Genomic DNA, 24,104 nt, shown 5'->3' with positions numbered 1-24,104 from the left:
CATTCCCCTGGCAAATAGCCACACAGAAATCATGGCTGATGCCTTGCTTCGGATCTTTGCCAGGGTGGGTTTCCCTCTGGAAATCATCTCCGACCAGGGGACCCAGTTCACTGCTGAGCTCACTCAACAGCTATGGAGGGATAAAGGATAAGGGATGTGGGATAAAGCCCCTACAGAGCTCTCCTTATCACCCCCAGATCAACAGGCTGTGTGAGAGGTTCAATGGAACACTGAAACAGCTGCTTAGGACATTCACAACCACTCACAGGGATTGGGAGACATATCTGTGGCACCTTCTCTTTGCTTATCGGGAGGTGCCTCAGGAATCTACCGGGTTCTCCCCATTTGAGATACTGTATGGGAGGATGGTGAGGAGACCCATAGATCTAGACGGAGCCCACTGGGAAGGGGGAATTGTTCCCCAAGGGTCCTCTATCGTAGCATACGTTCTTGAGTATAGGGACAGACTGAAGGAGCTCACGGACACTGCCTAAGAGTGTCACGGTACTACTTACAGTGAGCCCAAAGGCGAGCAAGTGACACGGGATCCCCCAGGGCCTGGAGTCTAAGGGCAAGCCGGTATTCTGCCAGGGACCCCTCACAAGGGTTTGGGCTTAGCTGCGTGCTAACCCCAGGTCACGACCCCCGGGTTCACCCTGCTCGCTAGGGAAGTACCAGAAGACACTGTCAGACAAGGATGGATGGATGAAGCAAAGGAGAACCAGATAGCGAGCCAAGGTCAGGGCGGGCTGCAGACAACGTAATCAGAACAAGCCCAGTCAGTACACAAGAGATCAGTTCACGAGAGGTCATGTTAACACAGGGCTGCTGTCATCCCACTGCATCCCACCTGTTTTGTAATGCAGTGACTGGTGAGAATGTACCCTAAAGTGGGATACATGCTATAAGAAAATGGTTGAACGATCGTCCAATTTTCCTTGTTGTTTCACAGCAAGTCGGAACCAAGGAAAGAAATAATGTACGAAGATTCTCATACGACAAATTTTTCTTTGTTGTCTATTGTTTCTGATCATGCACAGTCTTTAATTTCTGCTTCTTCTCGTACATCAATCATAGAAAAACGGTACACATGACACAAAAGTTGTTCATTCTGTTCCAGTACGAGAAAAATTTGGGAGTTTGTCCCTTTGGAAATTTTTATTCAAAAGGTCGGAATCGGCTGTCGAAAATTGTCAGATCGTTCCTCGGACTAAAATGTTTGCTCAGTTTTCTTATAGTGTGTACAAGCCATAAAGCTCAGTTCATACCTATGCAGTTCACTTTTGATCCTTTTCTACAGTGCTTTTTGCAGCGTGTTTTGCATTTTTGCACATGCATTTTACTGCAATTTGCATTTTTATTTGGGCCAATTTGTTGTTGGGCAGATTAAAAAAAAGGCAAAACGCACTACATGCTTTTCTGAAGCTTATACAAAAAAAATCACTGTCTTGCCTTCAAAAAGTCCCTGACCCTTTCCAAATATACAGCGGCTGAAAAAAAAAAAACATAGATGTGAATGTGTCTCATAGGAAATCATGTTAAATGTACTGTAGTGCGTTTCTGCAAAAAGCACCAAAAAAGCATAGGTGTGAATCGAGCCTTGCACCATTACACAGATGTCCCCACTTTTCCATAACCTCCTGTTTTGGTGAAAAATGAAAAATTTAGGTTTCTAACCTTCCCTACTCTATGCAAAAATAGAAAAGGAAGCTTTGGCAAGAGATCATTTTAAATTTAAAGCAGCATTTAAAGACTTGATGAAAAAAAAAAGAAAAACATACAGTAATATATAAAGCAAAATTATACTTTTACAATTGTCCATATGATTTCTTACCTCGCTCTCTAATAATTGCCAGTTTAGTGCAGAGTCCTGCTATGTCCTGAAAACAAGCCCTTTTATGCATTCAAGGGCTTTAGTTTCAGTTTCCTTACTGGTCTATCTGAAGTCAGACCATTTCCTGGAAAGCACAAGGGTGGGAAATCTTAAGGAGGGGACTTGGGGAAAATGCAAATAGTTTTTCTTGATAAACTTTTAACTACTGTACTTGCCTACTGGGCCAATTCTGACACTTCTCACATACAAGTATAAATTAGCATTTTTTGCTAGAAAATGACTTAGAACCCCCAAACATTATATATTTTTTAAAGTGTAAGTTCACCTTTACAGAAAATCTGTAAGCTGAACTTACACTGGGCCCCTCCCCATCGCACCTGGTCCCGCTAACCTGAGTCTGAGGATCACCTGATCTGACAGATCGTATAGCCACTTTACCAGTCTGGGAATTTGAAATCCCCACGGCTTTCTCTCCTCTTCCCCTGCGGTGACAGGATGAGCTATGCAGGTTCTGATTGGTCGGTGTCGACCATGTGATGGCGCTGACCAATTAGAATGCTCCTATACATACCTCCTTACAAGGTACGTTTAGGAGATTGAGCCAAGGGGATTTCTAAGCCCCAGGCCGGTGAGGTGGCTATACGAGGACTCCTAGTTGGTGATCGCCAGGCTCCAGGTCAGCGGGACTGGGGGGGTATAAGGAGAGGGTCCAGTGTAAGTTCACCTTACAGATTTTTCTGTAAAGGTGAACTTTCCCTTTAAGCAGAGGCCCTAGAGAATAAAATGGTGGGTAGTGCAATTTTTTATTTCAAATGGTATTTGTGCAGCAGTTTTTCAAATGCAAGTTTTTTGGGGCATATTTTTTATAAAACACATACAGTGGGGCACATGTCCTTATTTAAGAGAGGTTATAGTATAATTATATCATAGGTTTTTTTTAGCAGCAGGAGGGGAGGGGTGGGCACTGGTACGAGCAGACAGGCGGGGGTTGGGGGGGGGACAGAGGAGATCTGCAGATAGCTGCAGATGACGGAGGTACGTAAACTGACCACATTGTCAGGGCTCAGCAGCCATGATAAACTGTGGTCAGTTTACAAGGGGAGGGCAGAACCAGTCAGGATCAGCCAGGTATTTTAGATGATACAGGGGGCCAAATTACACAGCACAAGCACTGTGCTGTTATTCATGCTTTAAGACAGTGATGGCGAACCTTGGCACCCCAGATGTTTTGGAACTACATTTCCCATGATGCTCAACTACACTGCAGAGTGCACGAGCATCATGGGGAATGTAGTTCCAAAACATCTGGGGTGCCAATGTTTGCCATCACTGCTTAAAGAGAACAGGATCTTTTTTCTTTAGGGCAACAAATACATCAACTCCTAGCAAACCAAACTTAAAATACATTTTGTCACATTTATGTATATAAAAAATTTGAATAGGCTATGGGGGTACCTCATCCTATATATTTTTTTGAGAGATAGAACTGATATGGTGGACTTTAACGGTACCAGTAAGGGACATTTAAACAAAATAGTATTTATTATCTTTATTACAAAAAGTTTAAAAATTATTTTTTACAAATATAAAATCATTTGAAAAATAATCAGGTATCAATGATTTAGAGATCTCTGTTAATACAAATGTCAAGAGGTCGACGCGTTTCACAACTTTGCTTCTTCATAATTTTTTTACTTAAAACAGACATCCTGTTCAAAAATAAAAATACATAAGTGCTGTTTACATCTGGATTACATAGAAGCATAACAGAATTTGTTTAAAATGTCATCCATCGGAGATCAGCGGGAACGAAAGGAGAATGTCGGCCAAACGAAAAACCAGAAGGGGGCCTCGCAAATTGAGTGCCTTCTGCAGGCCGACTGGGACTCAGAGAGACCAAGATGGCCCTAACTCCGCCCCTCACTACAACACTGAAAGACAGGCTGCTCGTTCAGAGCTGAATGAGGAAAAGCAATATGCCTTACAGAGCAAGATCAACAGTGAATTCCAGGATGACATTCTGAGCCCTGTGAAACAGAAGAGAAGGATCTCTGCTAATGAAGGTAAATCTAACACAGCCACTCCTGACAACACTTACACTCCAGAAAACAACCCATATGATGATAAATTAAATGCCATACCAACAGCAGGGCAACCCATACTAGACATAACTATCAAAGATATGATAAATTTCTTTAAGAGGTGCTCTACAGCATGATGATGCACTGGACGAAAGAGTGGACTGTATGGAGAATAAAATGTGCGACTTTACTTCAGCACACACGATCTAGTGGACTCCCACTTTGAACTAGAAGAAGAAGTAAGACAGCTAAGAATAAAATTCAAAGACATTGAAGACAGAAGTAGGAGAAATAATATAAAATTCAGAGGAATCCCAGATGTGAAACTGTCAGATCTGAAATGCTTCATTAAAAAAATTATTTCTGAGCTAATCCCTTCAATTCCACAACAAGAACTGGAAATTGATAGAGCCCACAGATTGCCTAAACCGCATCATATTGCAGAGAAACTTCCGAGAGATGTCATAGCCAGAATCCATTTTTTTGGAGTAAAAGAGCAACTTATGCAATACGCACGCTGCCACTCACCTCTCCTTGACCCCTACGCAGGTATAATCGTGTACTCAGACCTATCTCAAGCGACAATTTTACTTTGCAAAAATCTAAACTCGATTACGAAGATCCTGCGTAACCATAGTGTGATTTATAAATGGGGATTTCCCACAAAACTACTTGTGGACTACAAAGGAACCTCTTACTCAATCAATAGCCTGGAACAAGGCTTGAAAATCCTTCGCTCTTGGGGGTTAATCCCCAACATGAAGAATAACAGAATGGATACTAACGCACCTGGACCAATATCTCAGGACTGGAACAAAAAATCCTAAAAGGGCAAGATCTAAAAAAAAAGAGTAAGTTCAACTCTGTTAAATAATTTGTACCCCTACAAGTACCTTCCAATGTTAATCCTCAGGATTTAAATGAAGCTCATTGAAGCCGGATCTCGGGAAATTCTGCATTAGTCCCATTATTCCGGACAATCCCCTGATTAGGAGTACATGTTACTGTACACTGGAGTTGCATCACAACTCCACTTCTTTTTTCATGTTTTTTACTTCGTTTTTGTTGAATGACTCTCCCTATGTTTTTTTCACTTGTATATTTTATCTAAAGGGGGGTTCCGGACGCAATTTTTTTTTTTTTAAAAAGTCAGCAGCTACAAACACTGTAGCTGCTGACTTTTAATAAGGACACTTACCTGTCCAGCGAGCCCACGATGTCGGCCCCCCCGAGGCCGATACATCCATCGGATTGGCCGCCGGCGCCTCCATCTTAACGATGGGAAATAGACAGTGGAGCCTTGCGGCTTCACTGCCTGTTTCCTACTGCGCATGAGTGAGTCGCGCAGCGCTTTGTGAATGGCCCCGTGTTTTTTTGGGACACACACAGTTCCCAGAAGGCAAGGGGGCCAGTCGCCGAAGAGGAGGAAGCGCCGCGGAATAGGAAGAGGCAGATTAGGAAGACTGCCTAGCAACAAGGGTTTCAGTTAAGTTAAAAAAAAAAATGTTTCAAATGTTTTTCTTTATTTTTTTTTTTAATATTTTTGATGCAATTTTTTATTTTAGGGTGGCCCTCCACTTTAATACAACACCTCCATCTACTGAAGGAAAAGTATAACTGCACCTTCAAGTTGCTTTTTCTACATTTCAGCAATCAATTATATATACCGTATTTATCGGCGTATAACACGCACTTTTTTCCCCTTAAAATCAGGGGAAAGTCGCAGGTGCGTGTTATACGCCGATCCCCTGCAATCCTGAGCTGTCACAATTTTAAAATCGCCGACCGCGATTTGAAAATGGCGCCGCCGGCGCCGAAATACACCGAGCCGGTCCTCGGCTCTTTCCGGCGGCTCTCGTTCACTTTCGGCTCCACTCGTAGTCCTGAGCGGAGCTATCCGAACCTAGCCGAGTAGGTTCGGATAGCTCCGCTCGGGACTACGAGTGAAGCCGAAAGTAAACGAGAGCCGCCGGAAAGAGCCGAGGACCGGCTCGGTGTATTTCGGCGCCGGCGGCGCCATTTTCAAATCGCGGTCGGCGATTTTAAAGCTCAGGACAGGGGATCGAAGGCTGCACTGGGGAAGGCTGCACTGGGGAAGGCTGCACTGGGAAAGGCTGCACTGGGAAAGGCTGCACTGGGAAAGGCTGCACTGGGAAAGGCTGCACTGGGGAAGGCTGCACTGGGGAAGGCTGTACTGACATGGCTGCACTGAGAAGGCTGCAATGATGGGCATTTAAATGTAAGTTTTTTTCCCTTCAACTTCCCTCCTAAAAGTTTTTTTTTCCTTAAAATTCCCTCCTAAATTGGGGTGCGTGTTATACGCCGGTGCGTGTTATACGCCGATAAATACGGTAAATATGATACTACACCTCAGCATCCATCCTTATACCATTAATGATTCCTAAACTTATGTCAATGAATGTGAAGGGCCTAAATAGCCCATTCAAACGGAGAGCTCTATGGTCAGAAGCTATTAAATTTGGAAGCAACGTCATTTGTATTCAAGAATCACACTTTGCAAAGGATAACCCACCAAAATTTAAACACCATAAATTTCCACAAATTTTTGTTTCCAGTAATATAAAAAAAAAAAAAAAAGGAGTGATAACAGCTAAAAAAGACACCGTTTCCTTTCAACAAATTGATATCAAAACAGACGCCCAAGGAAGATTCATAATTCTGGTAGCTTCATTTGACAATACGATATACACAATCGTCAACATATATGCTCCCAACAAAAACCCTCACCAGTTTATCAAGAAAACAAAAAAAATACAGAAAGGACACCTCATTATTTGTGATGAACTCAATGCTCCAATGGATCCGGACATGGACACATCCAAGAAAGGAAAGTCTCCTAGAAGAGGACTGGCCAACATCTTCTCTGCTGAAGACATGTATGATACCTGGAGATGTTTACACACCACAGAAAAAGACTTCACTTTTTTTTTCTAATGTTCACAAGTCATATTCCAGGATAGACTATTTCATCACAGACAAATATCTCCTCCCAAAAATAACAAATGCTCACATTCACAATTTAACGTGGTCATACCACGCTCCAATTACACAAGAAATTAATTCAAACCAAATTTGTCCCAATAATTATTTATAGAGGAATAACACATCTATTCTCTCCCAGGAGAAACATCGGTCTGTGATGAAAAAAAAGCCTTGAGGAATTTTTTTTATTGAATGTTAATAACTCTACACTATGGTGCTCTCACAAAGCCTATGCCAGAGGCCTCCTAATACAAATAGTAGAAACAACAAAATAAATACTTTTCTAAAAGATATATCCAATTTGGAAGTACTACATAAAAAAAGCCCCAAGACATAAATCTAGAATGCCAACTTAGTAATCTAAGAGCCAAACTCAGATCTGCCCTAATTGCTGATCACGATAAATATTTTAAAAAATTAAATTTAAAATATTACTCTCAAGGAAACAAAGCGGGTAAACTACCGTACTATCTTCTCAACTGCGCCAACGTCAACAAAAAAATAAAATTCTTAAGCTAATCCACCACAGCTCAAACAAAGTAATACTAAACCCCCAAGAAATTGTAGACACATTTGCACAATACTATGAGGTGCTATACAACTTAAAAGATGATAAAAATACCCCTCAACCTGACACCGACAAAATTAAAGCATTTCTAGACAATGTTAATCTTCCCTCCATCGACCCTATATCTCTAGAAAAGCTTAAAAAACACATTTTCAATGAAGAAATCTTAAAAGTCATAAACAAACTACCAAAAAATAAAGCACCAGGGACTGATGGCCTGTCAGGAGAATATTACTCAGCCTTTAAAGACACCTTAATCCCATGTCTAGCCAAATTGTTAAACCAAGTGGCAAACTCAAACACCTTTTCAAAAGAACTTCTAGAGGCCATAATAATTACATTACCAAAATCAGGAAAAGACCCTACATCCCCCTTAAATTATAGACCCATATCTTTATTAAATTCTGATCTTAAAATATACGCAAAAATACTGGCCAATAGAATAGTCAACAAAACCCCCTCATTAATTAAACCTGACCAAGTAGGCTTTGTCAAAGGTGGGCAAGCACCCCACAGCACAAGAAGGATGTTAAATATTATTAACCTAATACATAACGACAAAACACCCTCTCTACTACTAGCATTAGATGCTGAAAAAGCATTCAACAGAATGCATTGGGAATATATTTCACATACTCTAACCAAATTTGGCTTCCAAGGATTTATACACTCTGCCATTATGGCATTATATACCCATTCCACTTCAAAGATTTTCTCAACAGGTATGCTATCTAGAAATTTCTCTTTAACCAACGGGACCAGACAGGGATGACCCTTATCCCCACTAATATTTTCCCTAGCGATAGAACCTTTAGCGGAATTTATACGCTCTTCCCTAGAGATCAAAGGTATTACCATTGGCCAAGATGTACACAAATTAGGCTTATTTGGCGATGACATCATACTGACACTAACCAAGCCTGATATTTCTTCTTTACCATCAGTAATTACAGTACTAGATAAATTCAAAGAGGTGTCATACTACAATATCAATCAAAGTAGGTGTCACATCCTACCTATGAATATACCTGCTACAACAATTTACGACTTAAGTACAAAACATGGTTTTAATTGGGACAATACCTCGATAACATATTTAGGGATACAACTCACCTCCCCTCCAACTAAAATATATGACGTAAACTTCCCTACCCCTTTAGAACAAATTAATCAAGACCTAATGCATATACAAAAAATACATTTATCCTGGGTCGGCAAAATAGCTGCGTTCAAGATGCAAACCTTACCAAAAATTCTATACTATTTTAGTTGTCTACCTATCCCTATACCCGCCAAATTCTTCACACAATTGAATACCAAACTTAAACAATGTATATGGAATAAAAAAAAAAAACTAGAGTCGCATTTTCAATTCTAACCACCACTAAAACTAAGGGAGGAATGAATCTACCAGATGTCAAGAACTATTATTACGCATCCATTTTAGACCAGATGAAATATTGGTTTTACCCTAAAAAAGATAAGCTATGGCTAAACATAGAACAAGAATCTACTAAAAATTCTGATTTATATGCCCTAGCAATAGCCACTGTCATTCTTCCTAAAGTAATCACTCCAAATCTACTGAGTATTAAAACTACAATATTTGCTTGGAAACACATACTTTCTAAAACTAGACATATTAAAAAAAAATCTAAAATATGTCTCCCTACAGAAGTTATTAATTATTGCAGAATCCGTTTTTCAGTAGACGTATGGATCAAACAGGGAATCAGATTATATAAAAATCTACCCTCGAACCTTAAGGATGTTATTATAAGTAAGCTTGGAAAGTGTAAACGTTTAAAGGAATTTAATCCTAATAATTTGATAGAATTTCCATCGATAATATGGGAATATTTTTCTCATCATAAGGACCATACAAAGAAAGGCATCTCCTTTTTCTATGAGATACTCTCCTCCCAACCAGATAATACAAATGCTGACATGTTAAAATGGGAGAGAGATTCTTACCTTCTTACTATTTTTCAGAGTGTGCAGCACTCTAAACGTTAGTACTTGCACTCCTTGACTTTCTTTGAGACATAGTCTTTTGCATTAAGGCAATCCCTGGTCCATTATTTAATCACCTCTTGGTTTACTGCACCATTACTCCATCTGCTATATTTTCCACTGAGGTTACTATCTATTTGCATATTAATTGAACCATATCCTCTCTTTATTTAAAGCATCCTCCTTAACACTTTTCTATGCCGTTAGTCTGCAGATGTTTCAGAATTAGTCCTATCCTTACTAATTCCTACTCAATCGATTATAACCTTATTAAGTAAGTAAACTTTATGAGAGACATCAGTCCCCCTGCAGTGTGTCAATTATAATTTAATAAAAAATTTCTCTCTAATATTATCTTCTATGTTAGCCACCGTTTATCTCATGTATATCATTCCCTAACATCCCATGTTTCACATTACAGCCCGATCCTTCTACCCTCTATGGCCACTACCTAGACCATCTCCCTTCTGTGCTGGGAAACCTCTAGAGGTGAGCTTTCGCATCCGGTTGGCGTGTTTGTTGGTGGTGCTATTTGTGGGGTGAGTGGTTGTGTTCATTTGATCTGCAGTGTAATCCTGGCCACCATACTATATTAATGAACATATTTCTATGCTATAAACCAATACTCAAAGAGCACTTGATCTAAACTGCCTTTTTTCTCTTTCTATATTGTTTAGGTTGTCATACCAATTTGTCTCTGAATTGCACGTCCCCCGAAGAAGCAAATAGCAAAACATGTTGGTAGGGTTGTCCCGATACCACTTTTTTAGGACCGAGTACAAGTACCGATACTTTTTTTCAAGTACTCGCCGATGCCGATTACCGATACTTTTTTTTTAATGTCACGTGACAGTTTTTTTTTTGCTATTTTTTTTTGGGGGGGGGGGGGGTGAACGTTGTATGTGTGTGTGGTTTTTTTTTTGTTTTCTTTTACAATTTCTATTTTTTACAATAATATTTTTTTATTATTTATTGTTTTTTTTTTTTTTTTTTTTTTTTTTTTTTTTTAAATCAGCCCTGTTGGGGGGCTTTGGTGAGATATCAGGGGTCTTAACAGACCTCTGATATCTCCCCCTTGAGACAGAGAAAGAGACAGAGGATAGAGATTCCCCAGTCCCTTTCTCTGCAGCGTCAGCTGCACTGAGAATGAATGGAGAGAAGACAGCGGCTTCTCTCCATTCATAAACTGACACATCGTAATCACAGAAGATTACAATGTTTCAGTTATGTGAATGGACAGAGTCAGCTGACTCTATCCATACACAAAGGAAGGAGGAGGAGGACGGAGGAACTGAGGGGGAGAACGGAGGGAACAGATGAGAGAGGAATGCAGGGGACAGATAAGGATAGAGGAACGGAGGGGGAGAGATAAGGAGAGAGGAACGGAGGGGGAGTACGGAGGGGACAGATAAGGATAGAGGAATGCAGGGGACAGCGGAGAGGCACAGAGGAACAGAGGGGGCACGGAGGAGGATGCAGTGACAGTCAGCGGTGAGCGATCACCGCTGTATGTCACTAAAGCTGGTGAAAGCCGCTGGGGGAGAATCCTGTAACTCCCCCACGCGCCGATCACAGCTGTCCTCCAGGTATTGGGGGAAGCATCGGGAGCATTTGCCCGAGTACAAGTACTTGGGCAAATGCTCGGTATCTGTGCCGATACCGATACTAGTATCGGTATCGGGACAACCCTACATGTTGGGCTAGTGTGCAATTTTTCTCAAATATGGTTTGAACCTGCATATCTCTTAACCACCTTGTTTTTATAACCTTTGTAACAAGAGATGTACCATGTGTAATGAATTTGCTTTATTTAAACATTTTTTGTACCAATAAAATTGATATTTTTAATATGTAAGCATTTTTCAAGTTTTGTTGGCACCGTTAAAGTCCCTGTTATTCTGTTCTCTCTTGTCCCTATACTGTTTTGGGATGAGGTGCCTTGTATATTGGGTGTTGCCCGTGAACCAGACCAATCCTAGTCATTATATAAAAATCTACCCTTGAACCTTAAGGATGTTATTATAAGCAAGCTTGGAAAGTGTAAACGTTTAAAGGAATTCAATCCTAATAATTTGATAGAATTTCCATCGATAATATGGGAATATTTTTCTCATCATAAGGACTATACAATGAAAGGCATCTCCTTTTTCTATGAGATACTCTCCTTCCAACCAGATAATAAAAATGCTCACATGTTAAAATGGGAGAGAGATTTAGATCAAAACTTCTCATGGGACCAGTGGAAAAAATCATTCCAAATAATCCACAAATCATCATCGTGTATAGAACACTGGGACAATGCTCAAAAAATAACTAACAGGTGGTATTTAACCCCGTATAAATTATCCAAAATCTATCCATCCACACCCGACATTTGTTGGAGGTGTAATGAGCAAACTGGAAATCTTAGGCCCCTTTCACACGGACGGATAGAATGGTGCTTTTAGCTGCGGATCTTCTAGTTTTCTACCGCAGCTAAAAGCACACAATGCTTTCCTATGGCCCCATTCACACACTGCGTTTAGCTGCGATTTAGTTACATGCGGTTCTGTGCGGATAGAAAAAAAAGAATTGACTGCGTCCAGGAGCGATTTAGCGCAGCTATCCGCACATAACCGCAGGTAATCGCAGTGCACTGTGTCAGCTGCGGATAACAGCGCCAAGCTGCTCATCGGGAAAAGAAAAATGTTTTTTCCTTTCCCAATGAGCGACAAGCACGGGGATCCGACTTGGATCCCCGCCAATGCCCGGCACTGTTTGGTATGAATCTTGAGGGGGAACTCCACGACAAATTTTAAATAAAAAAACATCATGGGTTCCCCCTCCAAGAGCATACCAGGCCCTTCGGTCTGGTATGGATTTTAAGGGGAACCCCCTACGCCGAAAAAACGGCGTGGGATCCCCCCAAAATCCATGCCAGACCCTTATCCGAGCACGCAGCCCGGTCGGTCAGGAAAGGGGGTGGGGACGAGCGAGCGCCCCCCCTCCTGCACTGTACCAGGCCGCATGCCCTCAACATGGGGGGTGGGTGCTTTGGGGGAGGGGGGCGCCCTGCGGCCCCCAACCCCACCCCAAAGCCCCTTGTCCCCATGTTGATGAGGACAAGGGCCTCTTCCCAACAACCCTGGCTGTTGGTTGTCGGGGTCTGCGGGTGGGGGGCTTATCGGAATCTGGAAGCCCCCTTTTAATAAGAGAGCCCCCAGATCCCAGCCCCCCACCCTATGTGAATGAGTATGGGGTACATGGTACCCCTACCCATTCACCTAGGGAAAAAGTGTCAATAAAAAAAACACACTACACAGGTTTTTAAAACGGTCACCCGGTGACCACACCCCCTAAAACGTCACAGTCCCAGCATGCCCAGGGACTGTGACGTCTTAAGGGGGCAGAGTCACTGCCTATATAAGTCATAGCAGAGCACTCAGAGAGCATTCCAGCCGGAGAGAGCGTCGTGTCAACATCGGAAGAAGAGGGAAAAAGACAAGAACGCAGAAGGCAGAAGTCCGGGCCACCGCTAGCAAAAGAGTGGCAGAAGATAGCGGGGGAGCCGGCAGAAGTACCAGCAGAAGAGGCCTGAGACAACGGAGAAGAACCGGAGGCCGGAGAGACCCCCGAAGTCGAAAGAAGAAGACCCCCGGAGCCGGAAGAAGACCCCCGGAGCTGTCTAATAAATTACTTTAAAAACCTGTGTAGTGTGTTTTTTTATTGACACTTTTTCCCTAAGTAAATAGGTAGGGGTACCATGTACCCCATACTTATTCACATAGGGTGGGGTGCCGGGATCTGGGGGCCCTAAGTCCCCCCTGCCCGCAGACCCCGACAACCAACGGCCAGGGTTGTCGGGAAGAGGCCCTTGTCCTCCTCAACATGGGGACAAAGTGCTTTGGGGTGGGGTTGAGGGCTGCAGGGCGCCCCCCTCCCCCAAAGCACCCACCCCCCCATGTTGAAGGCATGCGGCCTGGTACGGTTCAGGAGGGGGGGAGCTCGCTTGTCCCCACCCCCTTTCCTGACCGACCGGCTGCGTGCTCGGATAAGGGTCTGGTATGGATTTTGGGGGGACCCCACGTCTTTTTTTGGCATATAGGGTTCCTCTTAAAATCCATACCAGACCAAAGGGCCTGGTGTGCTCTTGGAGGGGGAACCCATGCTGGTTTTTTATTTAAAATTTGGTGTGGAGTTCCCCCTCAAGATTCATACCAAACAGTGGCGGGGATCCAAGTCGGATCCCTGTTCAATACGAGTCGGTACACTGTCAGGTTGCCATGGAAATGGCAAACCGCAGCTAAACGCAACTGCAGCTAATCGCACTGTGCAAATGCAGCTGGTCGCAGTGCCTGGAGTCTTGAATTTCACAGAAAAAAAAACATGCTTTTAACTGCGGCAGAATAGCTGTCCGTGTGAAAGGCGCTTTATACACACTCTCTGGAGTTGCAAAACCCTGAAAACCTTTTGGAACTCAGTCTCATCATTTATCCCTTTGATGACTAAGCCTATTTTTGACATTTGGTGTTTACAAGTTAAAATCTGTATTTTTTGCTAGAAAATTACTTAGAGCCCCCTAACATTATATATATATATGTATATATATATATATATATATATATATATATATATATATATATATATATATATATATATGTATATGTATATAATATATATATATATATATATATGTATATATATATATATATTTTTTAGCAGAGAATCTAGAGAATAAAATGGCAATTGTTGTAATATTTCATGTCACACGGTATTTGTGCAGCGGTGTTTTAAACGCAACTTTTTGGGAAAAGGGACATTTTCATGAATTTCAAAAGAAAACAAAAACAGTAAAATTAGCCCAATTTTTTTGTATAATGTGAAAGATGATGTTACGCCGAGTAAATAGATACCAAACATGTCACGCTTTATAATTGCACGCACTCGTGGAATGGCGACAAACTACGGTACCTAAAAATCTCTATAGGCAAGGCTTTAAACTTATTTTACGGTGACTAGGTTAGAGTTACAGAGGAGGTCCAGTGCTAGAATTATTGCTCTCGCTCTGACGATCGCGGCAATACCTCACATGTGTGATTTGAACACCGTTTACATATGCGGGCGCGACTTCCATATGCGTTTTCTTTGCTGCGCAAGCTCTCGGGGACAGGGGCACTTTAAAAAAATTTTTTTTTTTCTTATTTATTTTATTTATTTTTATATGAATAAATTGTGTTTAAAAAAAAAAACATTTTTGATCATTTTTATTGCTGTCACAAGGAATGTAAACATCCCTTGTGGCAGTAATAGGTGGTGACAGGTACTCTTTATGGAGGGATCGGGGGTCTAAAAGACCTCCAATCCCTCCTTTGCACTTCAAAGTATTCAGATCGTCGTTTTCGGCGATTCTGAATACTGTGTATTTTTTTTAAACCGGCGCCATTGGCAGCCGAGTAAACGGGAAGTGACGTCATGACATCGCTTCCGTGTTTGCGATTAGGAGGCTGGAACGAAGCCACTCACGGCTTCGTTCCAGACCGTCCCCAGCCGATTGGTCATCGGGCCTCCCGATGGAACGGGAGGCCTGGTAAGAGCGGCGGGAGACAGCGGGAGGGGGGGGGCGTCCGCTCCCGCTCCTCCGGTATAATAGCCGAGCGGCTTTTAACCGCATCGGTTGTTATACCTGGATAGCCGATCGCCGGCTCTAAAAAACAGTACCGGGATAATGCCTGCAGCTGCGGGCATTATCCCGGTATAACCCCGGAAAGCCGAGTACGCACATCTGCGTACGCTCGGCGGGAAGGGGTTATAGCAGATATTACAGGAAACCTATCCACGCTTACTCCCGCTTCAGCCTTACTAGGTATAGACCTTCAGAAATATCCCACTATACATAGAACAATTGTGGTCCACATTTTAATAGCCTCAAGACTTACAATAGCTTACCTCTGGAAATCTACGGAAGCTCCGAATCTATCTACGGTCATATCCAGAGTGAATACCGAGGCACAATTTGAATTAATGCTTGCTTATAAAAACCACTCCATAACCTCTTTTAGTAAAAAAATGGAAAATTTGGTTATCCCATCCCATAGCCTCCAATTACCTAAAGGAATGTAAAATTTAAATTTACCCTCCAGACTGAAATACTGTGATCATTCATCTAAGCAAATTGTCGTTGTAGAACACTATCTCTGATATCCATTACTTTTTGGTTATTCGTAATTTTTTCATTTCCCCTTCCCAATATTATTTCCATACTCATAGTTTATATTGTATGAAGCATAGTTAAGGAGGTGACCTTCCAGACCTACAGCTTGAACCCATCTGGGGTAGGCTGGACTAGGCCATCAAGGTTTAAATTAGTTCTATACTATATGCCTTCTCCGTTTATTGTATTACAAGTGTTGTGTAATATAAGCAGCAACCTTATTTGATATGTATTTGTTTGATAAAATAAATTAAAATTATTGTTGAAAAAAAAAAAAATGTCATCCACCAAGTGGATGACATTTTAAACTAATTCTGTTGTGCTCCGCTAGTCTTAGCAGCACTTTACTGCTGTTATAGCAGCGCTATTCGGCCCCTAGCGAGTTGCTTTTAACCCCCGCTAGCAGCCAAATAAAGGGTTAAAAGCGCCATGTTGCAGCGATGCCGAAGTGCTTTGCAGGCGCTTCGGCAAATCTGCTCATTCATTTCAATGGGCAGGGGTGGTGAAGGAGCGGTGTATACACCACTCCCGCACCGCCCCATAGATGCTGCTTGCAGGACTTTTTTTCCTGTCCTGCAAACACACCGCCCCAGTGTGTAAGCACTCGGCTTTCATACTGGGGAGGCTTGAGAGGCGCTTTTCAGGAGCTATTTTTTTAGCGCTAAAATGCCAGAAAAGCCCATCAGTGTAAAAGGGGTCTTAAAGCGGAGTTCCACCCTAAAGTGGAACTTTCACTCATCGGATTCCTCCCCCCCTCCGGTGTCACAATTGGCACCTTTCAGGGGGGAGGGGGGTGCAGATACCTGTATAATACAGGTATCTGCACCCACTTCCGGGTATAGCTAGCCGCAGCTAGCCGCAATCCCCCCGCCCACCCCCGTGGTGTTGTGGGAAATACACAGTTCCCACAACATAACGGGGACCAGTGTAGACGCGCAGCGCGACTTGCGCATGCGCAGTAGGGAACCGGGCAGTGAAGCCGCAACGCTTCACTTCCTGATTCCCTCAGTGAGAATGGCGGCGGCAGCACATGAGGATTGAGGGATGGTTCGGTCTCGGGTGCCGACATCGCTGGACCCCGGGACAGGTAAGAGACCTTATTTTAAAAGTCAGCAGCTGCAGTATTTGCAGATGCTGACATCTAAAAAAAAAATTTTCGCGAAACTCCGCTTTAATGATTATAAAGTGTGAGTTGGAGTTTGGCTTCAATTTGTTAGTGTATTTAAATCTGCTAGTTCATCTAACACTCCCCTCCCCCCAGACTGACAGTGCTACTGTCTGCTGTGCCCCCTGTGCTCCTTTATCCAGAGTGGGAGCGCTCTAATAAAGGTGCGTTACTGGCCAGATCACCAGACGAAAAACTGTGGAAAAACCCCCCCAAAAAAAGAATACAAATGCAGCCACCGCATCTAATGATTGGTAAGCTGCAATATATGACATTTTTGTTTTTCAGATTACTCCCCTATTCATGCACACTAAAGTATTGTAGCTATTCTGAACAAACAGTAAAATGACTTTAAAGAGGACCCTTCCTACCCTAAAACCTTTGAATTTTCTAAATGCCCCCCTTCCACAATCATAGCAGTCTGAACTCTGCATCACTACTGACCTCTGAACTCTGCATCACTTCGTACTGAACCCTTGCACTGTGCATCCCTTTAAACCTCACCCAATAGTCAGCACAGTGAAAGCCACATCCAATTTTTGCCACACACTGCACTTTCCTCTAGATGCAGGGTCCAATATATTATTTTAAAAATAACCTTGTTCCTGACTCTTGTACTCACACTTTTTCAGTTTGAAATGTTCACTCTGGGAGCTGGATGACCTTGTCCCAGCACTGGTGTCATGCAGAGCGGCGATCTCCCACTGTGTCATGGAGCTTGGATCTGAAATGTTCGTCAGCCGCTGTAACAAAGTCTCCCCTCCTAGACTGGCTCCTGTGATAGACGGCACACTGATCCAGTGTCAGGAAATTGAATCAGTGTGATGTGTATCATAGGAGCCTGCGTGACGTGTATCATAGGACTTTGTTACAGTGGCCACCCGGGCAATTCAGATCCGAGTTCTGTGACACAGCGGGAGATCACTGCTCTGTGTGATCCAGGCACTGATAAGCTGCATTTGATGGGCACTGGTGAGGCTGCATTGATCCCTTGTATCATGTCTGCAGTCTCTGACCCTCTCTTGTATCATGTCTGCAGTGTCTGACTCTCTCTTGTATCACGTCTGCAGTCTCTGACCATCTCCTGTATCATGTCTGCAGTCTCTGACCATCTCCTGTATCATCTCTGCAGTTTCTGACCATCTCCTGTATCATGTCTGCAGTCTCTGACCATCTCCTGTATCATGTCTGCAGTCTCTGACCATCTCTTGTATCATGTCTGCAGTCTCTGACCATCTCTTGTATCATGTCTGCAGTCTCTGACCATCTCTTGTATCATGTCTGCAGTGTCTGACTTTCTCTTGTATCATGTCTGCAGTCTCTGACCCTCTCTTGTATCATGTCTGCAGTCTCTGACCATCTCTTGTATCTTGTCCACAGTCTCTGACCATCTCCTGTATCATGTCTGCAGTCTCTGACCATCTCCTGTATCATGTCTGCAGTCTCTGACCATCTCCTGTATCATGTCTGCAGTCTCTGACCATCTCCTGTATCATGTCTGCAGTCTCTGACCATCTCCTGTATCATGTCTGCAGTCTCTGACCATCTCCTGTATCATGTCTGCAGTCTCTGACCACCTCTTGTATCATGTCTGCAGTTTCTGACCCTCTCTTGTATCAAGTCTGCAGTCTCTGACCCTCTTTTGTATAATTTCTGCAGTCTCTGACCATCTCCTCTAGTAGGTCTGCATTCTCTGACTATTGTTCAGTGACACTCAAATGTAGTCTCTCATGGGGCCTAGAGGGGACTCTTTCTATCAGACTCTCTCTAATGGACACCAAGTGGGCCTCTGTTAGAGAGACCCCCCTCAAGGTCCCATTAGACCCCATTGTAGTCTCTAATGGGGCCTGGTGGGAGGCTATTTATAACAGACTCTCTATAAGAAGCCCTCTCTGTGTCCATTAGAGAGACCCCGCTCCAGGTCCCATTAGAGTACTCAGCTTCTTTTCCTGTATTTTGTTTATTGTTAAGAGATTGTGAGAGTATCCCAGGGTAACGAAGTCTCCTTAGGGGAGCATCTCTGTGTTTGAGCCCTTGCCATAGAAACATTTGTAAAGGGGAGGGGTTAGTAAGATGACCACGCCCATGTGGGGGCGACAGAAATATGTCTGCACCCAGGTGTCCGTGACCCTAGGATCGGCCCTGCAAGGATCGCCTCTATGATCATATTTATGACATAGTGAAGGAACATTCTACTAATGTGGCATGTCATTGGAACAATTTCCACAATAAAGATACATCCAGTATAACCATTCAGGGTATGGATAAAATAGTGAAACCCCCAAGTGGTGATAAGTTTGGCATCCTGTGCAGACAGGAGGTTCGTTGGATTTTTACTTTAAATACGAGGCAGCCTGCTGGCTTGGATTTTGAATGGGATGTGTCTCATTTTTATTAATAATACTCGATATTTAGTGTTTTTTTTGTTATTCCCTCTGTTCCTCCTGTCTGCATTACATACTGATGGTTCACTGATATGATAGTGAAGGTTTTTCTACTCATACCTTGACATGATCATACTTTTTCCACATTTTTTGTTGACATAATCATATGAGTTCATATACACATGGAAAGGTACATATATTTTTGATTCATTTGCTTGGTCAACACTCTGAAGTGGTGGAATTATCTTTTAGTTGTTCCCTTGCCACTTTTAATTAGAACTGGTAACCTCATTGTGTTACACAGTTGCCTTATATTTAATTTTTAACCGCTTCCCGACCGCCTCGCGCAGATATACTGCGGCAGAAGGGCACGTACAGGCAGATTAACGTACCTGTATGTGGCCCTTTAAGAGGCGGCTTGCAGGCACGCGCACCCACTGGGAGCTTCGTGAGCGTGATCGCGGGACCCGCGGATTCAATGTCGGCGGGGATACCCGCAATCGTCTCACGGAGAGGAAGAACGGGGAAATGCTAATGTAAACAAGCATTTCCCCGTTCTGCCTAGTGACACTGTCACTGATCACAGCTCCCTGTGATCGGGAGCAGTGATCAATGTCACACATAGCCCATCCCCCCCACAGTTAGAATCACTCCCTAGGACACACTTAACCCCTACAGCGCCACCTAGTGGTTAACCCCTTCACTGCCAGTCACATTTACACAGTAATCAATGCATTAATGCATAATTGCACTGATTGCTGTATAAATGTGAATAGTCCTAAAATCCCAAAAAGTGTCCGATGTGTCCGCCATAATGTCACAGTCACGATAAAAATCCCTGATCGTCACCATTACTAAAAAAAAAAATTAATTAAAATGCCATAAACTATCCCCTATTTTGTAAACGCTATAACTTTTGAGCAAACCAATCAATAAACGCTTATTGCGATTTTTTTTTTACCAAAAATATGTAGAAGAATACGTATCAGCCTAAACTGAGGAAAAAAATGTTTTTTATATATTTTTTGGGGATGTTTTTTATAGCAAAATGTAAAAAAGAATTCGTTTTTTTTCAAAATTGACGCTTTTTTTTGTTTATAGCGCAAAAAAAAAAAAAACCGCAGAGGTGGTCAAATACCACCAAAAGAAAGCTCTATTTGTGGGAAAAAAAGGACGTCAATTTTGTTTGGGAGCCACATCGCACGACCGCGCAATTGTCAGTTAAAGTGACGCAGTGCCGAATCGCAAAAAGTGCTTTGGTCTTTGGACAGCCAAATGGTCCGGGGCTTAAGGGGTTAGGCTGCTTCCCGGTCTATTGATATTCATTTATATACACAGTTTCTTTATTTAGATCGGTAACACGACAATATTTGCACTAGTTTAACATATTTTTTTGTTAACATGTTTGTGCCATTTTGTGGACATTTCCCAGACGTGCCGTTATCTTTCCTGCAGTGTGTGGGCTGAGACTCTTGCATTGCAATCTGCCAAGTAGGATTACAGCTCCGCCCTATGCTTTGTTTGTGGTCTATCTAGTGAAGTTGTTGCCTCACAATGCAGCTTGTGGAGTGAGACTCCACACACCTCTTGCAGTTTTTTCACTAAGGCGATTGTCTCATATTCTCAGTATGTGGAGTTAGATTATGCCTTTATCTTGTCATTTTGATTTTGTGTCTGTTTCAAATGTAATATAAATCTACATAGCTATGTTTTTTCCTCTTTAATGTAGCTTGGGTCCTTCTTATTTTGGTCCTAACGACATTGCATGTTTTTTTTTACATGTATATTCGTGCGGATAATATTGGAATAATAACCATACTCCAATAGTTTTAATTTTTCATATGGGAATGTTTTATATTTGTGACGACATGTAGTTTACATGCCTTCCTCATTGTTTGTATAATAATGGATATCAAAATTTCTTGCAGATTTTTTATGATGATTAACTTGACTTTGTCTATAATAGTTTTTGTGACTATATATATCTGTATTTATTTTTGTATTATTTTAATGCATTTTTTCCTTATTATTCCTGATCTTTTTGGCTTTTATCGCACCATGGAGGGAAGTTGCATCAAGTTTACAACCGTACATACTTTTTTTCATCCACTCATTGGTTTAAATTTAACCACATGCCGACCAGCCACCGCAGTTGTACTGCGGCAGAATGGCACAGCTGGGCGAAACAACGTTATGTAACGTCGCTTTGCCCTGTGGTCACTAGGGGTCGCGCTCGCCCATGGAGCCGATGCGAGTTCCCAGCAATCGCGATCACCGCCGGGCTCCCGCGATCGCTCGGGGCACACGGAGAACTGGCATCTGTGTGTGTAAACACACAGTTTCCGGTTCTCAAGGGGAGAACTGACAGATCCTCTGTTCATACAGAGTATGAACAGCGATCTATCTCTTCCCCCTACACAGTCCACCCCCCCCCCCTTCAGTTAGAACACACTAGGGAACACATTAACCCTTTGATTGCCCCTGATGTTAACCCCTTGCCAGCCAGTGTCATTAGTACAGTGACAGTGCATATTTTTTAGCACTGATCACTGTATTAGTGTAACTGGTCCCCAAAGAGTGTCAAAAGTGTCAGTTTGTCCGCCACAATATCGCAGTCCTGCTATAAGTCTCTGATCGCCACCATTACTAGTAAAAAAAAACCAAAAAATATGCCAAGATATACCAAAAATATGTAGAATACATATTGGCCTAAATATATGAAGAAATATGATTTTTTTCAATCTTTAATTGGCCGCCATTACCAGTAAAAAATTAAAAATAAATCCCTAAATCTATCACCGTGTGTATGCTTCATTGGACTTTTGCTGGCCGAATTCCAGCCAGCAAAAGATTGAGAGCATGTTCTCAATTTTTTTCGGTCGGAAAAAGTTCCTATCCGAAAATGCGATCGTCTGTAGCAATTCCGACGCTTACAATTCCTACACATGCTCGGAAACAATTTGACGCATGCTCAGAAGCACTGAACTTCATTTTCTTGTCTCGTCGTAGTGTTGTACGTCACCGCGTTCTTGGGGTCGAAAGTTCAGCGAACTTTTGTGTGAACGTGTGTATGCAAGGCAAGCTTGAGCGGAATTCCGTTGGAAAAACCATCCAAGATTTTTCTGACAGAAAATCCGCTCGTGTGTACGCGGCATATTACCATTACACAGATGTCCCACTTTTCCCTCACCTCCTGTTCTGGTGACACATGTAAAATTTAGGCTTCTCATCATTTTTGGTCCTGATGGGAATTCTAATCTTCCCTACTCTATCCAAAACTAAGAAAGAATGTTTTGGTGAGAGATCATTTTTAACCCCCAGCAATTTAAATCAGCATTTAAAGAGCTGGTTTAAAAAAAAATGTGATATATAGTATATAAAGCAAGACCATACGTTTATAATTGTCCATAAGATTTCTTACCTTGCTCCCTTATTGGATGTTTAGTGCAGAGTCCTGCTATGTCCTGAGAACAAGCCCTTTTATACATTCAGGGCATGCATAGTTTCAGTTTCAGTATGAAGTAGCTATTTGAAGTCAGGCTATTTCCTGGAAAGCACAATGGTTGGAAATCCTAGGGAAGGGGCTTGGGGGAAAAAAGCAAAATAATATCCTTGGTAAACTTTAACTACTTGCCTGCTGGGCCAATTCTGACACTTTTCACATCCATGTAAAAATCTGCATTTTTTGCTAGAAAATTACTTAGAACCCTCAAAAATACATATTTCTTTTAACCACTTCAGCCTCGGAAGGATTTACCCCCTTAATGACCAGGCCATTTTTGTGATACGTCACAGCGTCGATTTAACTGACAATTGCGAGGTCGTGCGACGCTGTTCCCTACAAATGGAGCTTTCTTTTGGTGGTATTTGATCACCTATACGGTTTTTATTTTTTGCGCTATAATCAAATAAAAGAGCTACAATTTTGAAAAAAAAACAACAATATTTTTTACTTTCTGCTATAGTACATATCCCCCAAAAAATTATAAAAAAAACGAATTTATTTATCAGTTTAGGCCAATATGTATTCTTTTACATATTATTTGTAAAAAAAAAAAAAAAAAATCGCAATAAGCGTATATTGATTGGTTTGCACAAAAGTTATAGCGTCTACAAAATAGGGAAACGATTTAGGGACTTTTTTTTTTTTTAATTGTTTTTATTGGTAATGGCGACGATCTATGATTTTTAGCAGGACTGCGACATTGCGGCGGACAAATCTGACCCTAAGTGACACTTTTTGGGGATCAGTAACACTAATATAGCGATCAGTGCTATAAAAATGCACTAATCACTATATAAATGGCACTGGCAGGGAAAGGGGTTAACACTAGGGGGGCGATCAAGGGGTTAACTGTGTCCCCTGGGAGGTGTCTCTAACTGTATGGGGGATGGGCTGCCTGGGAGAAGAAAGAGATCGCTCTTCCTGATCACTAGGAACAGCAGATCTCTCTCTCCTCCCCTGTCAGAATGGGGATCTGTTCGCTTACATTGACAGATCTCCATTCTTACCCTCTTTCCCGTGATCGCAGGTGGCCAGCGGACATTGAGTCGGGCAGACCTGCTGGTGAGCTCCCGCGACACGCCCGCAAAAGCCAGTGCACGAACCAACGTACCAGTACATCGATTCGCGCAGCCGAGCCAACTTGCCGCAGTGTAACTGCAGCGGCTGTTCGGCGACTGGTTAAAGCAGAACTTTATCCATAACAACTTGATAAAAAAATAATGATCTTTAGCAAAGAACATGCATTTCACATTAATAATTACGCTACCAAAATAAGTGTGTGCTGTAAATTGCTTCCAGCAATTTTTCTGCTTCTTCTTGCTGGAGGCCGCCATTTTGCTGAAGCCCAAAGTCCATGAGCA

The 24,104-nt window shown here is 42.3% G+C and overlaps 1 protein-coding gene across 4 annotated transcripts in view; it reads right to left on the bottom strand.

The window, feature by feature from the left end:
- The window catches only part of LOC141103018 (interferon-induced very large GTPase 1-like), a 107,991-nt gene extending 85,240 nt beyond the window's left edge, over positions 1 to 22,751 (bottom strand). For 2 of the 4 annotated variants that reach the window (XM_073592145.1, XM_073592146.1), the window contains exons 1-2: positions 22,660 to 22,687; positions 1,835 to 1,958 (exon numbers count right to left, since the gene is read on the bottom strand). The gene's annotated coding sequence lies outside the window, so the exon portion shown is untranslated. Of the gene's footprint in view, positions 1 to 1,834; positions 1,959 to 22,659 lie in introns of all 4 variants that reach the window. The other 2 variants (XM_073592143.1, XM_073592144.1) reach the window with 2 other exon arrangements.
- Between the last annotated feature and the right edge of the window lie 1,353 nt (positions 22,752 to 24,104).

The sequence above is a fragment of the Aquarana catesbeiana genome, linkage group LG07 (genome assembly GCF_042186555.1).
Source record: "Aquarana catesbeiana isolate 2022-GZ linkage group LG07, ASM4218655v1, whole genome shotgun sequence".
In the NCBI taxonomy this organism is placed as follows: Eukaryota; Metazoa; Chordata; class Amphibia; order Anura; family Ranidae; genus Aquarana; species Aquarana catesbeiana.
Note: the sequence above shows the minus strand (reverse complement) of the source record. Positions and strands in the feature narration are given on the sequence as shown.